The sequence below is a fragment of the Hypanus sabinus genome, chromosome 31 (genome assembly GCF_030144855.1).
Source record: "Hypanus sabinus isolate sHypSab1 chromosome 31, sHypSab1.hap1, whole genome shotgun sequence".
NCBI lineage: Eukaryota > Metazoa > Chordata > Chondrichthyes > Myliobatiformes > Dasyatidae > Hypanus > Hypanus sabinus.
The window spans coordinates 14,652,457-14,666,818 of NC_082736.1; positions in this window are offsets into that span (position 1 = coordinate 14,652,457).

A 14,362-nucleotide genomic window follows, 5' to 3' on the forward strand; every position below is an offset into this window, starting at 1 on the left:
ATTAAATTCAATTCAATTCAGCTCAATTAACTTCAATTCAATTGTGTTGTTTGCGATCTTTATGAATGGTTTGGCTGTGAAAGTAGAAGGCGTAATTTGTTTGCAAATGATGTAGGTAGCGATATAAAACTGCAAGTGTGTGCTGAGGAATCGCCAACGGCATTCAATCCAGATACATGTGAAGCACAGCATTGTGGGAGATGAAACCAGTTTAGGATTTATACAGTGTAGGCTGGAGCCCCGGGGAGTGTTATGGTAAAGAGGGGCCGAGGAGTGCAAAGGGCACAGTTCACTGAACTCGTGACAGAAGTAGATAGCGTGATGAAGATCATCAGGTTCAGCCGAACGCCTTCATCAGTCAGGGCACTAAGTGAATAAACGAATAAGGAATGTTGTTGCAGTTATGTAACACGTGGCTGAGGTGTTTCTGCGAATATTCTGTATAGATTTCTTCATTGCTCTATAGAAATGTTGGTATTAAATCATAAAAATAATTCAGGACACATTCAGCATATCGTTGCTGGAATTGAGGGACTTTATTAAAAGAAAGTTGCATATGCCCTGGAATGTAGATCAAGGAACGATTTGAGACATGTATACAAGATCATAAGGGGCATGGGTAATGTGAGGCTTAGTTTTTTTCCCCAGGAAGGGGGTGATACAAAACAAGAGGGCATTGGTTTGACAACAGAGCTGAGAGGTTTTAAAGTTTTAAATGTTGAAAGATTATAAACGGATTGCCTTTGTGTATAATGATTAGAGATGGAAATTTTTGAATGCCTCCAGCAGAGCGTTCTGTTACAGTGCATAATTTGTCTACCTGGATGTTGGACAGAAGGTGGAGTAAAGTGGAACTGGACGAGCACTTTGGAACTCCTCAGCAGAGAACACAGGATGTTTTAAATTAGTTCCGAGTAGGGATACGTTTTGTCTGGAAATAAAGGCCATGTCATTAATTTAATTATCATTGACAGGATCTGGAAAGTGTAGATCGAGATAAGTTATAGTACTGTACCTCAAAGAATTCCCAATCCTTTGTTCACGTAAATGAGTATTACAACTATGGATTTTGATCAATTTAATTGTATCTTTATTTATGAATCATATTCCCGAAGAACCTGATGATTCCAGGGGCATCACAGAAGGTGTGTCCAGAGGCATCTGTAGACGTACGTTCATCAGTGACAGCCAGCAGGGACTCCGTGACAACACGAGAAGAGTGGTGACGACTGGCGAGTCAGTAACAGACCGAAGAGACAGCGACCGGGGCAGAACGGACTGGCAACCCAATCTGTGCCCTCTGAGAAGAGGACCGCCACAAAAGCTACGATGAATCTAAAGGAACAATACCCTCAGGGCTGCCCGAGAGGGAAGGAGAACGAGCAGCCCAGTCTGACGATGAGGCAGGAGAAGAGGAGAGCATCTGCTTGACCCAGCTGAAGTGCATACTACGAAAGAAGATCAAGGCCCTCCCCCGGGCAGAGTGGCATCGGAGGTGACGTCGTGAAATGCCCGAAAACGTGCTGCCTTTATCGCCAAACCCTTCAGATTCAACAAGGAGTTGCTGGGGCTAAGGCACAGCCTGAAACTGGCCTGTTCGTAGGAAGACATAGATCAACATTTGAAGAAGATTTACAGTGATCCTGAAAGAGAGCAGGAGTTGGGAGACTGCAAAATCCTAATAGATCCCCTGAACCGGATGTCCAGTTCGTCATGTCAGAATTGCAGCTAAAGGAAGTCAAAGAGATCACCCGCATACCAAAGGCAAGCTCTGCTCCATGACCAAGCAGCACCTCGGACAAAATGTTCAAGAATTGCACTAACTCCTGCTGCGTCTGTGGAAGATGCGGCGAGTTTTCTGGAGAAGAGCGAAGATCCCAGAAAGGTGAAGAGTGGCTGAAGTGGTCTGGATCCCGAAGGAGGAAAACGCCACCTAGGTATACCAGTTCCGCGTCTTCTCCCCACTGTGTGTCGAGGCGAAGATCTTATTCAGTGCCGTTTCCAATCGGCTGTGCACTTACCAAGCAAATAACACCTATATTGGTACATCAGTCCAGAAAGCTGCATTTCAGGGATGCCGGGCTGTCCGGAGCATGCTGGTGTGGTGAAACAATTCATCAGGGATGCCAGAGAGAACAAGGGCAACCTGCCAGTGTTGTGGCTCGACCTCTCAAATGCACATTGCTCCATTCGCACAAGCTGGTGCAGCTCACACTGACCAAACATTACGTCCCTAGCAGAATTAGAAAACTTATCGCTGATTATTACAACGACTTCCTGGTCAGAGTGTCTAAAGGAGCAATTACATCAAACTGGCACGAAGTGGAGATCGGTATCATTGCAGGATGCACAATCTCAGTGACACTGTTCTCCCTAGCCATGAGCATACTCACTAAGTCTGCAGAACCAGAGTGCAAAGGGCACAGAATGAATTCCACTCAACGGATACCAACCATCAGGGCATTCATGGATGACCTCACAATCACTACAGAATCAGTCACGGAATGCCGGTGGATTCTGCAGGTGCTCGAAAACTGGTGGAGTGGGCCCGGATGCGTTTCAAAACAACCAAATCCATATCTATGGTGCTGAGGAAAGGGAAGGTGGAGAATAAGTTCTGGTTCAGCATCGCAGGCACAGCCATCCCAATCATAACAGAAAAGCCATTCAAGAGCTTTGGTAAGGTTTTTGAAAGCTCTTTAAGGAACAGGACATCCATTCAGGCGACCTGCAGCATATTGGATGGCTGGCTGAAATCCGACCTGCAGCGAATTGGATGGCCGACAATCTCTGCAAATACAAATAAACAAACAAATAAATAATACAGATGACAGGAGTTAGAGAGCCGATGATAGTGAGCACATAAGTTGTTCAGAGCTGACGTCAGAGAAGATAACTACGCAGATTCGTCCAGCTATGACCTCACCAGAGCCCAAAAGAACCTACTGGAGTCCAAATGCGGGTGACGAGGTTCGGGCAATGTTGAGTCTGTTTTTTTACTTTGGTAACAATGTTAGAGCTGTGAAGAGAGCACTGGACTGAACTGCCCAGATAAGTTACACTTCCCAATGGAAATGTATTGTACGATGGCATTAAATTTCTTGTGATGGACTGCATGAATCCTTATCTTTGAAGATGCATCATGAGGATAAGGGTGAGGTCTGTAATTGCAACTTCGGGGTATTGGGTTCAGTTGTAGGTAACAATACGTATAAGTCGTCAGTGATATCACATCTTCTGATGATGGCACTTACAGAGTCGGCTGGCAGGCCTACTGTTTTGAATTTCCCAGGGTATCCTCTTTCCAACTAAATGGTGTCTCCAGTTTGAACAAACGCTGTCAAGGTGTTATTACAATTTGGCATATGCTGTTCCAAATGCACAACATCTGCCAGCGTTGAAGGATGAAGGAGACAGAGCAACGTTACTGGATTGTAGAGTTCCTGTTCTGCGTACCTACCAGACGGGCTCGTGAGAGCATCAGTATGGCCCCAGTGTTGCAGTAATTGGTTAACAGCGCTTGATTTTCAAGTCTGAAAATCAATGAAATTTTTAACAAAACGCCAGCACGCTGCAAAATCTCCTCTCAAAACTAAACAGCATTAAATGTTCTGTTGGCTGAGAGCGGAGGTAGTTGTGCCATCACTGTCCTGGAATGATCCACAAACATCTTTGATATATCTGAGAATATCGTCAACTGTAACCATGCAATTCCTGTTAGAATCCCTGCTAGGAAGTTTCTGCAACTCCAGTTTCTGATAGTGAACATTGTTTTAATTTCTTGCCAGACAGCAGTCTGTGGAGTGATGACCCAAAGCACGGCTGCCTGCATTATTGATCAACAATCCTCCTCTTCAGGATAGTCGATGACAGGATCACTGAGGAGACCTGAATTCTCTGGGCAATTCAACTGCAGCCACAATCTATGTTGTCCGTTACAGAAAGGAAGGGAAGTGGGAAGAGCTACAGCAAGTCAAGTTAACCCAGCACCTGGGCGAGGAATGTTCATAAACAGTGTGGATTCAACCTCGGCAAGAAAGTTCTTTATAAAGTCTGATTTTCCTTTGCACAGTAGGGGCCTGGAGTCATTATGCGTACCAAAATAAGATGAGGATACAAATGAAGAATTATAGGGTGACAGTTAATGTTGGTCAGTTGTTTTGCTAATGTGGGGATGCCATGAGGGAGTTGATAGCTGACAACAAAAGCCTCGGTTTATTCTGGTAGGGGTGATGGACTCAGTTGTTGAGTGTAACAAAGAACGGTGCGGGATGCAGACTCTCCCAGGGAGATTCGAAGAAACAGTCTGAACGCAACGTTTCTATCTTCTTGGGAGACTCTACCGTTCTGCACTCCGACGAACAAGGGATATTGCACCTTCCCATGGTCAACTAACTGATCACTTCAATGCCAAATTACTTATTCAATTTTATTTGTTTTTTTTTAAGACAATATTGCTCTTGAAAAAGAGCTGTAAAATCAGCGTCTACCCGTCGGGGAATTGAAACCCGTTCTCACGCGTGACAGGCGGGGATCCTAACCATTATACTAACGAGGAACCTCTGTTGGTTCATCATGAACCAAAACATGAAACAGCACAAGAGAATGAAAAGATTTACCTTGATGTTTGTTCACTACAATACTGCAGTCAGTTTCTTCGTGTCCTTCCTAGGGGAGTCTCTCAGTTTCCTCCAGTTTTTCAGTCACCGTTTGTTTTCAAGGTTTAGCGAAAGGAACTTTCCTTCGAACCTAACGCCGTGTTCTTCAACAGATCAATTATATATTCTGGTTTTATAATGCGACAGGCAAGAAGCGACGTGGAGCTCTTCGAATTTTGAAATGAATCATTTTCACTTCAGTCCGATTCCGAGCGAATTACTAGGAGTTTTGTGTATCCGATCTGTCGCAAGATGGAGACCTCAACTGGACATAACAGGAATTGAGCCAGGGTGGGGAATCACAGTGATCAACCGGATTCAGACACCAGCTCGATCTACAGTCATGCACCACTGACGATGGGTGAGGAAACAAACCTCCTGCAGAATGATGGAACAATGGTGATATAATGGTGAATTGAGCTGTCTTCCATACAAGTGAAGCAGGAGTGATTTCCGACGATCGCAGTTAGCAGAATTTTCATCTATCATCGAAACTATCAGAAGTAATCAGTACATAGAACCCGATCTGTGCAGACTTCTATCGGCTCAGTAGTCTAACCCTGTGAACTCGTGTACGAAGTCCAGAAATTGTTTAAATTCATGATTGCGTGCAAAATTATTATTCATCCTGGGCTGGCCAGTCGATCAAGGATGGATTTCCTATCTTTCAAATTTTCTCGATTAACCGACCAGTGCAGCTTCCTGCTCTCATTCTAACCCAGACTCCCGCAACAGACTAGAACACATCAAAATATGTCGGATGATGTGTTCACCCTGAATGTCAGTCCAATCACCAATCCCTCTGTCTATTTATACCCCGTGGAATCACTATCCTCACCTTCTGTCTATTACACGATTTAATTAAACCCTTTATTGTGATTAATAAATGTAAGATAGAATCACAGAACCGTGCCACCATGAAACAGGCCTTTCGACCCATCACTTCCATGCTGACATTCAGGAGCCAATTTACCAGAGACAAAAAAAAAACAATTCACTTATGTTCAATTTCCTTCAGAGCCTTGATTGTCGAGGTGCTTGCCCAGGCAATTCTTTAATGTTGTGAGTACCTCCACCTGACACCTGGCTTTTGGAAACTGGAGCCAGGAATGGTTCCTCATCTGATGCTGTCTAGGTTTACACACGTCAGGACAGTTTACTAGTAATCTGACAAGGCCCTGCTAATTTGATACGACCTTCATAGATCTCTGTCAACTTCTGCACTCCATGGATACAACCGCACTCTATCCAGTCTCGTTTTATACCAGAACTCTCCATCTCAGGCAAAATCTTTCACAAATTCCGCAGCATTCAACACTCTAGTTTGTTTATAGAGTGCGCAGACGTTTCGATTGGCGAATACGCGGTAAATTAGACAAGTCATATATGGTTTTCACCGAGATGATGAACTTTGACCCAGCCCGCTCCCGCTGCGCCACTCTGCTGTTGTCTAAACGGGGTGTTGCGCTGTTCCACTGTGGACGCTTCCTATTGTTTTCTTTCATTTTTATTTATCCGTTCTTTGCTGACGTCACATACTTTCTCTTAATAACTGCTCTTTGTTGATGTTTATCGCGCCTATCTCTCTGCCCGTGTCTCTGTGTATTCTTTTCCGTGTTTCCTCACCCCTTCCCCGTTCTGTTATTATCTCTCTGCTGTCTGTGCTTCCACCCATTCGGAGACCTCGTTCCCGACATGTCAGCAATGAACGTATTATGCATTACTTAATCAACACGGTTTCAGTAACCCTTCTGTCACACATTCTGTTTAACTTCCACCGTGTCCCTTCCGCATTTTCTCTCTTTGTCTCTGGGCTGTTCTTCGGGACAAACATCAATGGGTTGAACAACGAGATTTTTTTGTCTCGTTGGTGTAAAAATCGGGGACCGAGTCTTTTGGCCTACTCCGGATGCTCCGGGAGCGGATCTGTTATTCATTCTGATTTGGGATCCTGGGAGCTTGGTTCTCGTTTGCTCGATGTGTGTTTCATTCTCTCTCTTTCTCTGCGCATTGGCTTTTGGTCTTTTGAAAATTGGTTGATCCGAGTTTCTTGCCTTCATGGCTGCCTATGAGCAAGATTAATAATTTATACCTTATTTAATAATAAATGTGTTTTGTTTTGTTGAATCCTCTCTCGTCAATAGATTTCGCCTCTATTGCCTCTGAGAAAGGGAGATCCAAACAACCCCGTTCTCCTGCCTGCATGTCGGGGCCCCTACCTAAGGAAGGATACCTTTAGAGACGGAGGGGGCGCGGTAAAGGTTCACTAGATCTGTCCGCTGAGGAGACCTTAAGCATTGAAAGCTGATACTCTCTGGAATAATCTCATTTCTTCACCCACCCACAAAGCCCCAAGATTAGGGGCTTTTCTGAAGATGTACGGCTCAATAGGAAAGCAGTTCAGTCCGTGTTGGCGGCAGATGTTCAGTCGAATGTCAAGTATGACCAGAGTCACTCAAACGACAGAATTTCCAAAGAACAGCATGAGTTCACAACAAGAGATTTGAAGCACAATAATATAAACCGTTTTATTTTTTTTATTTCATAGCTTTATCAGGAGACGGCGACACAATTCACAGACTGGTAGAAGGAATAAAGGAATTTCTTGTTACGTGGACACAAGTGACTCTGAGTGGATCTGCTTAAACCGCAGTGGAACATGATTAGTGAAACCTCAATGAACTTCTGGTCTACCGCACTAATCAGTCGCCATGGCAACTGCGACCACTCAGCTGGGGAGGCAGAAGTACATTTTTCACAGGATCTCATCACTATGTCTGGGGTTGACTGAGCTGAACATCAGCGTCGGTGTCAGAGTAACCGGATAGACATCCTCTCCACATCCACTTGATCTTTCCATATTCGATGGGTTTCAATGAGTTCCTCCCTCATTGTTCTAAATTCTCACAAGTGTAGGCTCAGAGCCTCCAAACACTTCTCTTTGTTAATCCATTTCATTCCGGGATCACTCGAATGAAACCTCAATGAGCCCACTCAACGGCAGCGCACCCTTTATTAGAAATTGGGCCCAATCATGTCTACAATCCTCCAAATGAATCTGATCAATTTTTTACGATACACCATCATTATGTCGATGCTTTTAGATGTTAGTCCAGGCGGAATAAAGGCTAAAACTGCATTTGTCTGCAACTCAACTCAATCTACAACTTAACATTGATGGAGCCCTGCAGTAGAATTCCCGAGTCCATTTCCTTACTGATTTATGAATTTGCTCCCCGCTTGGGAAATAGTCTACAGATCGAGCTCGCAAGTCGACCTCGTAAGAAAAAAAATAAACACTGCCACTCCAGTTTAAATTCCCACGCAGAACATTGTGGAGGATCAAATACCCCAAGCCAATTAATTTAACTAACTTAAGAGTTGGTAATCGAGGCAGTAGATGGGGCAGTCCCTCGCTCCGATTGTAAGATGTGTGAAGTCTGGGACAGCACAATTGCCTCTGACGGCTACACCTGCAGGAGGTGCATCCAGCTGCAGCTCCTGTTAAACCGAGTCAGGGAACTGGAGCTGGAGCTGGATCAACTTTGGATTATTCGGGAGGCATGGCAGTAACAGATCGGAGTTTCAGGGAGACTGTCACCCCTAAAATTCAGGAGATTGGTGATTGTTAGGAGAGGGATGGCGAATAAGTAGAAAGAGCAGTGCACACCGGTGACGTTCCAATCAACAGCAAGTATGCCGTTTTGGATACTGTTGGTGGGGACGACCTACGAGGGACAAGTTGTAGTGGTCGCGTCTCTGGAACCGAAACTGGATCCTCAGGTCAGAAAGGAAGCAGGAAAAAGAGGAGTGCAGTAGTGAAAGGGTATTCAATAGTTCGGGGGACAGGTAACAGGTTATGTGTGAGAGATCGAGAATCTGGATTGTTTGTTGCCTCCCTTGTGCTCGGGCTGTGATATTTCGTATCGAGTTCTCTTAATTCTCAGGAGAGCGGGTGAGCAGCAAGATGTCGTGGCCCACGTGGGAACCAATGACATAGACAGGAGTGGGGATTAGGTCCTGAAGACGGAATATAGGGTGTTAGGAAAGAGTTTAAAAGCAGGACTTCAAGAGTGTTAATGTCGGGATTGCTTTCTGTGCCAGGAGACTGAGATGGTAGGAACAAGAAGATATGGCAGATGAAGGCGTGGCTGAGGAGTTGTTGCAGAGGGCAGGGGTTCAGATTTCTGGATCATTGGCATCTGCTCTGGGGTAGGTCTGACCTGTACAAAAAGGACGGGCTGCACCTGAACTGGAAAGGGACCAATATCCTGGCAGGTAGGCTTGCTAGAGCTGTTGGGGAGGGCTCAAACTAGTTTTGCAGAGGGTGTGAATCAGAATTTGAGTGCCGATATTAGGGTGGAAGGACAAGGGCAAGACGCTATATGTTCTGAGTTGGTGAGAAAGGATATGCAGGGGATTAAACATAAATATAGCCTGTTAGAGGGGTTGAAATGTGTCTATTTCAACGCTAGGTGTGTTAGATATAAAGGGAATGAACTTAGAGCATTGATCAATACGTGGAAGTAAGATGTTGTGGCCATTACTTAAACTTGGCTGGAGGACGGGCAGGATTGGCTCCTACACCACACACTGCCCGGTTTTACCTCTCCCCAATATTCATAAACCTGACTGTCCTGGTAGGCCCATAGGTTCAGCCTGGTCCTGCCACACCGAACTTGTATCTACCTACCTGGACTCCATTTTGTCACCCATAGATCAGTCGCTCCCTACGTGTACCGGGATGCACCCCATGCCCATGTTCATTTTCAACACGGATGTCCAATCCTTATACTCTTCAATTTCCCATCAATAAGGCCTCATAACTCTCCGCTACATTCTTGACAATAGACCACATCAGTTCCCCAACACCACCACACACCTCCGGTTGACGGAACTGGTACACACACTTAATAATATCTCTTTTGGCTCTTCCCACTTTCTTCAGACTAAGGTTGTAGCTATGGGCACTCACATCGGCCCCAGCTATGCCTGCTTCTTGGTGGCTTAGGTGGAAAAGTCTATGCTCCAAATCTATACCGGTACTGCTCCCCAACTTTTCCTTCGCTACATTGATGACTACATTGGTGCTGCTTCCTGCACCCATGCTGAGCTCGTCAATTTCATCGACTTTGTCTCTAACTTTCACCCAGCCCTCAAATTCAGCGGTCGGTCTCGGACACTTCTCTGCCCTTTCTCGATCTCTCAGTCTCCATCTCTAGAGATAGACTGTCCACTCACATCTTCTATAAATCTAGCGACTCCCATAACTACCCTGATTATACCTCTTCACACCCTGCCAAATGCAAAAAATGCTATCCCCTATTCGCAGTTCCTCCGTCTCCGCCGCATATGTTCCCAGGATGAGGCTTTTCTTTCCAGGACATCTCAAATGTCCTTTCTTTAAGAAACGTGGCTTCCCTTCTGTCGTCGTCAACAAGTCATTATCTGGGAAACGGCTTCGAAGCATTCGGGCTCTCACGACCAGACTATGTAACAGTTTCTTCCCCCAAGCTATTAGACTCCTCAATACTCAGAGCCTGGACTGACACCTTGCCCTATTGTCCTGTTTATTATTTATTGTAATGCCTGCACTGTTTTGGTGCACTTTATGCAGTCCAGTGTAGGTTTGTATTCCAGTGTAGCTTTATCTGTGTTGTTATTTTTATACAGTTCAGTCTAGGTTTTGTACTGTGTCATGTAACACCATGGTCCTGAAAAACGTTGTCTCGTTTTTACTAAGTACTGTACCAGCAGTTCTGGTCGAAATGACAATAAATGTGACTTGACTTGAGTTGACTTGATATTTAATCTTTATCCTCTTTAGGTTGCTCTCTGTAGGGAGTTAGAAGATTCCCATTACTCTGTATTCTGACTATTTCTTCTTTGTTGCATGCCCTCCCTTTTGGTTTTACATTAGCTTTGACCGCTTTGTCAGCCAAGTTGTACTATTTAGCTATTTGTGCATTTATTTGTTTCTGGAAAGCATTTACCCTTTACCTCCCTCATTCTTCTCAGAAACTCTCACCATTGCTGCTCTGCTGTCATCTCTGCCAGCATCTCCTTCCACTTTACTTCAGCCAACTCCTCTCTCATTCCACTGTTACTACCTTTACTCCACTGAAGTACTGCTATGACAGGCTGTACTCTCTACCTGTCCAATTTCAATTCAATGATGCTATGTTCACTGCCTCCTAAGAGTTATTTTACCTTATGTTCCGTAACTGCCTCCTGTTTATTAAATAACACACAATCCAGCATAGCTGATTCCCTAGTAGGCTCAACGACAACCTGCTCTAAAAAGCCGTCTTTTAGGCATTCCAAACGCTCTCTCGCTTGAGATCTATTTCCAACCTGATTTTCCCAAACGACCTGTATGTTGAAATGTCCCATGAAATCTCCAATAACATTGTCCGTTTGGCATGCCTTTTCTATTTCCAGTTGTAATCTGTGGTCCACGTCCAAACAACTGTTGACGGCCTGTTTATAACTGCAGTTTTACACTTTTACACTTGCAGTTTTTTTTTACTCAACTCACAATGACTCAACATCTTCCGATCCTGTGGCTCATCTTTCTACTGATTTAAAACCGTTTTAACTAGCAGAGCCATGCCATCCCCATTGCCTACCTTCCTGTTTCTCTGATTTGTCTAACTTGGTCATTAGCGCCCAACTACAAATATTTTTCAGCCGTTAATCCATGATGATCGCAACGTACATGATAGTCCGTAATAGGGCAATGAGGTAATCCATCTCATTTATTTTCTCTGTGCATTGAAATATAACACTTCGAGCAATGTATTTGCTACTCTTATTGATTCTGCATCCCTCAGCTGACTGCAGTTATGTCCTATCATCTGCTCGCTCTTCCTGACAGTGTGAATGCATGCTATCTTTTCTTTCTTTACGATCCTAACCAGAGTTCTTTCACGCCAGTTCTCACGCCCCTTGCAAATTAGTTTATACCCTCCCTAACAGCTCTAACAAACCAGCTGTATACCCACAAGAAAATAACTCACAGTGTTGCGTATGATGAGAGAAATTTATTTTGATTATACATTTACTTTCAGCTTTGAGCTTTGTAGTAGAGATCCGTGTGTTGTACTGGTCTGTGTCCTCACTGACCAGTGCTGTGCTCTGGCAGCTCTGTGTGCTTGGAATACACTGTCAATGTTTTTACACAAGTGTGTCCTTATTACTCAATTGATCTTGTCCAGCCTGGACGTTAGCAGATTCACTGGTGACCTAAATATTTTTTCAGAATATTACTGGTCACAGGATCATTCTGGGATGATCTCGACTATTTTACCTGTCGAGTTTATACCAACTCCTGCTACAAATGTCCACATTCCTAATCCCCAATCTGTTCACACAGATCTGCAGGTTAATCCGCCTGAAGGACCTGTCTAATTTTTCTTTGAACACTGTTTGTGTCCGCCACCATTCTGGTGAGTCCCATATTTCCCAAGATGAAGTCCAGAATGTCTTTCTCCCTGTTGGATCATCTAAATAATGTTTCAGGAAACTTTACTGAATATAAATAATACCCCATCCAAGTCTTAGGTGGTAAAGGAGTCCCGGTCCCTCTGGGGAGCGATTATTCACTATAGATACTCTAATGTTCGTACATGAATACATAACCTGCTGACATATCTGTTCCTCTTTCTTACTGGCTATTGGGAGCCCTACAGTATAATCCTATCACAGTGAATACACCTTTCTCATTGCTGAGTTCCACCTATATTGTCTCACTGGATGAGCCGCCGCGATGACCTTGAACTTGTGACATTCTGCCTGATCAGCTGCACAGCTCGCCCAGACTCATTCTGCACCCTCTGGACTGTCCTGTACATCGGCGAGACCCGACGCAGATTGGGGGACTGCTCGTCGAGCACCTCCACTCCGTCCACCACATCGAATTCTCCAACTTCCGGTAATTCCCTCCCTCTCCCTTTACCGATCCTAGTTTCACTCTGCCTCCTCTTCCAGCTGCCTATTACCTCTGTTATGATTCTACCTTCTTCCACTTCCCATAGTGCTATCACTTTACATTCCTTCATCACCTTTCCTGCTTATCCCCTCCCTGCTTGCCATTCCAAACCGCTTAATATTTCCTCGATTTGTATTTCACCTGGCCTCTACCAGCCTTCTCCTTCCCACCATCCCCCTACCTTCTTCAATAGGGCCACTGCCCCCTCCTTCTTCACTCCTGACAAATGGTCTCTGCCCGAAACGGTGATTGCTTGTTTTCACAGATGTCGCCCGATCTGCTGAGTTCCTCCTGTTTGCATGTACGTGTTGATTTGACTACAGCATCTGCAGTGTACTTTGTGTTTGCTGATCTCGTGAGTTGCCGCTGCCTGTTAATTCGGCAGGAAGGAAATCGAAAATACAAAATGGACCATAAAGTACAGGCTATTCGATCTATGGTGACTGCTAGAAAAACACGATGGAATGAGAAAAACACACACTTGATAATATAAAACGTTTATATCACGAAACATGGCAGCAGGAGATCGAAGGTCCAATTGTCAGCAAAGGAGACCCATTTCTGAGAGAGGGTGAAAGTCATTCATTGTTATATGCAACTTGCTTACAGCAGGTTCAAGGATAAACAGTATCGGAGACACAACATTCACACAATAAAAACATAGTCTACAGAATAATAAAGATGTAACAGAATATCAACAAGAGCCCATTGCAGTAGAAAGAGGTCAAAGTGATGCTGCAGGATAACGGAGGAAATGAAACTTATTGAAATTAGGAAGGAAACGGTGATGAGTAGTCTGATGGGGTTGAAGTCTGACAAATCCCCAGGTCTAGATGGTCTGCATCCTAGGGTACTAAAGGAGGTGGTTCTGGAAATTGCGGATGCATTGGTAATCATTTTCCAATGTTCGTTAGATTCAGGATCAGTTCCTGAGGATTGGAGAATGGCTAATGTTATCCCACTTTTTAAGAAAGGAGGGAGGGAGAAAACAGAGAACTATCGTTCTGTCAGCCTAACATCAGTCGTGGGGAAGATGCTAGAGTCCATTATTAAAAATGAAATAGTGGCATAGCAGTGATAGGATTGGGCCGAACCAGCACGTATTTACCAAGCGCAAATCATGCTTGACGAATCTATTGGAGTTTTCGAGGATATAACCAGGAAGTTAGACGAGATCCAATGGATGCAGCGTACCTCGATTTCCAGTAGGCATTTGATAAGTTCCCACATAGGAAATTGGTGGATGAAATCAGAGCTCATGGCTTTAGGGGAAAATATTGTCATGGATAGAAAACTGGTTGTCAGTTAGAAAGCAAAGGGTAACGGTGAATCGGAATGGAAGGTGGTGACTAGTGGTGTATCACAGGGCTCGGTATTGGGACTACAACTGTTTACGATTTACATCTACGTTTTAGATGAAGACATTGAGAGTAACATCAGCAAGTTTGTTGATGATGGTATGCTGGGTGGCCGTGTGACATGTGATGAGGATGTTAGGAGAATTCAGGGTGACTTGCATAGGCTGAGTGAGTGGGCAGATACTTGGCAGATGAAGTTTAATGTGAATAAGTGTGAGGTTATCCACTTTGCGATTAAGAACAGGAAGGCAGATTATCATCTGAATGGTGTAGAGTTTGGTAAGGGAGATATACAAAGAGATAATAGACAATAGACAATTGGTGCAGAAGTAGACTATTCGGCACCTCGAGTCTGC